Genomic DNA, 3,236 nt, shown 5'->3' with positions numbered 1-3,236 from the left:
AGTCGGACACAACTGAGCAACTGAACACCAACAATTCCTTGGAAGTGGAGGAAGGAAGGGAGGGAGAGAGATAGAGACAGAGGTGAGAGAGAGTGGGGAGAAAGAGAAGGAGGAGCAGGAGAAAGAGGATGGTGAGGATCATGGTGTTGGGGAGGAGGAGGAAGAAGGGGAGGAAGACAGAGAGAGCCTGAGAACATGCCCTCACACACACCACACATCTTGTTCTATCAGTACTTTCCTAGATCCTACATCTGAGTATGAGGCACTGAGGGAACCAGAATCTGAAGTCAGTGACACGCCCTAGACTACTTATAAACCTGTGCGTGTGGTCCAGACTCCCCAGATCAGTCCATCTTTCAGAGGTCTGGCGACTCTCAGAGTACCCTGTGGCCATCGGCACACGCGTCCCCTTAGGTCTTTCTTATCAGTTCCTACAGAGGGCTTCTCTCCATTATCAGCTCTCTCTCTCTAGCTGCCTGTAGGCATTTATTTTGTGATGTTATTTCACAGACATTCACAACCACAGGAAACATTAGTTCTGCTTCCGAGGAGTGGACAATGCTAGGCAAATTACTTTTGGCAGTGAGCAGTTAAGATAATTTTTTAAATGATACAAACAGGCATCAGCCAATGGTGTTCGACACAGGCCTGCTGGAGTTGAACTCGGAGTGGACAGATGGTTTCTCTCCTAACTTAGTTTGATTGAGTGAGACATTTGATTTGAGCTTCTATTAAAGGGAAATAATGTATTTAATTGCTTGATGATGCTTGGCCTATTTTCAGTGAAAGCATGTAACTCTTTTTGTCTATAATTCCAAGCACCTCCCCTGGCCCTCATTTAATCATCAAGGGTCAAACCCTTAAGTGAAGGCTCAGGACTTACTAAGTTACTTTTTTTCCTACACATTTAGAAAAGTGATTGTGAAAGATGTCTAAGCCATGTGATGGTATTGGGACTCCGGGATGGGAGATGGGGAAGATTCCTTCCTTTCCACAAGAATTTATTTCCTTCTTAAGAGTCAGAAATAATTGGTGCAGGCACTGTGGAGAACAATGTTGAGGTTCCTTTAAAAACTAAAAATAGAACTATCATATGACCCAGCAGTCCCAGTCCTGGACATATACTGGGAGAAAACCATAATTCCAAAAGATATATGCAGCCCAATGTTCGTTGCAGCACTGTTTACAATAGCTAGGACATGGAAGTAACCTAAATATCCACTGACAGAGGGATGGATAAAGAAGATGTGGCATATATATATATGTATATGGAATATAATATATATCCTATATATATATATGCACATATATACACACACACTGGAATATTATCTTCAGCCATAAAAAGGAATGAAATTATATAATTTGCAGAGATGTGGATGGACCTAAAGGCCATACATACAGAGTGAAGTAAGTCCAAAAGAGAAAAGCAAATATCATATATTAATGCATATGTGTAGACTCTAGAAAAAGTGGTATAAGAAAGTGAAAGAAAGAAAAGAAAGTGAAGTCGCTCAGTCGTGTCCGACTCTTTGAGACCCCATGGACTCCTCAGGCTCCTCCATTCATGGAATTTTCCAGGCAAGAGTACGGGAGTGGGTTGCCATTTCCTTCTCTAGGGAATCTTTCCGACCCAGGGATTGAACCCGGGTCTCCTGCATTGCAGGCAGACACTTTACCATCTGAGCCACCAGGGAAGCCCTCTAAATTCCATATATATGCATTAATAAACTGTATTGGTGTTGAATCTATTTGCAAAGCAGAGAGGCTGGGATGTAGAGGACAAACTTACAGACACCAAGAGGGGAAGGAGGGTGGGATGAATTGGGAGTTTGGGATTGACATACATATATACTACTATGAATTGTCTTCTAATTGATTTTGAGAAATGGACTATTTCCTGCCATGTCAGTAAACAAGGATGTCACAGTCACCAGCAATTGCAGCCACCACAGATAGTGAGCTGGTGCACCCTGGGGGAACTCAGGAAGGAAAGAATACCTGCCGTCTAGCAGCATCAGACTACAGCCACTCCCCACGGTGAGCCCTGAGGAAGCTCAGGATGTGAAAACAGGAAACTGCCCACCTCCCCCACCATAGCTGAGGGGAACAGAGGAATGATTTCAGTGAGCCCAGACTCCTGCATCTTCCCATACACAGAAAAGTGCTAAATTTCTTAAGTTGAGCCCTCTGGTTTTCTTTAATTAATAATAATCTTTTTTTTTTTTTTGCTTGTTCAACAAGTTTATTATTGTCTTATCTGAAAAATCTTGATAGAAAATTGTGGTTTCGTTTAACTCTCCGCAGCTCGTTCCTGAGTTTTAAGGAAGCTTGCCTTCTTCTGAGCTACCCGATCTTTCTTCTGGGCAAGTGACATTTTGGGACGGTTCACCTCTTCTTTTTAACTTCTTTCTTAGGCTTCTTCTCATACACTGATTCTCTCGTATTGCAGCATGAGCTTTCTTATACCTCTCCTCCATGTCTGGAGTGACGTTGTTCTTTATGGACTGAGAGAATTGTTTCTTGTAAGCATCTCCATCTTCTTCAATCAGGTAACGCACGTAGTCTGCAACGTTCTGACCCATGATATGCTTTGGGTGTACCTCAGCACTGAGTTCTTTGCTTTCTGAATAATAACCAGGGAACCATTTGGTACTGTGAGGGATAGACAAGCCTCCATCGACAGCTCCCTTTAGGGCCCCCAAAACTTTATTCCCCGTAGTAGTTCTGGCAAGTCCTGCATCCAAGTAACAGGTGAAGGCACCAGGTTGACCATCAATACTTTCCACATAGTATTCATGTCCAGTCACTTCAACTTGGCCTTCATAAATTTTGTCCATACCAAACCTATTAAGAAGCCTGTGGGCCAGCAGCAGGCCAGTACAATATGCTGCAGTATAATTTGTCAGGCCAACCTTCACACCATATTTTGGGAGTTCATGAGCATAAGCTGCACAAACTATCATATCTCCTTCTGTACGGGCATAAGCAATCTGACAAATGATCTCTGTTCGTTACACAAACAATTATTCTGTATTTAGGTGTGTTGTACTTATTTTTATCTTGGATTACCAATCGTTCCCGAGCATAGTAGTCACTTTTGCCCTCTCGCCTTCTTCTGAATTTCACTTGGTATTTCTTGAAGTAGGCCTTGTTCTTGACAACTTTAACAAACCCCATCCTGCGGAACAGAACCCTGATTCCGCGGCTTGCCGCAGAGCTGCAGAACCAGCACG

General features: G+C 43.1%; 1 pseudogene; it reads right to left on the bottom strand.

The window, feature by feature from the left end:
• Window positions 1-2,234: 2,234 nt before the first annotated feature.
• Window positions 2,235-3,236, bottom strand: LOC136152864 (large ribosomal subunit protein uL18 pseudogene; annotated as a pseudogene).

Source organism: Muntiacus reevesi, chromosome 22, assembly GCF_963930625.1.
Source record: "Muntiacus reevesi chromosome 22, mMunRee1.1, whole genome shotgun sequence".
Lineage (NCBI taxonomy): Eukaryota > Metazoa > Chordata > Mammalia > Artiodactyla > Cervidae > Muntiacus > Muntiacus reevesi.
The sequence above is the reverse complement of the archived record's forward strand: the minus strand, read 5'-3'. Positions and strand labels throughout refer to the sequence as shown.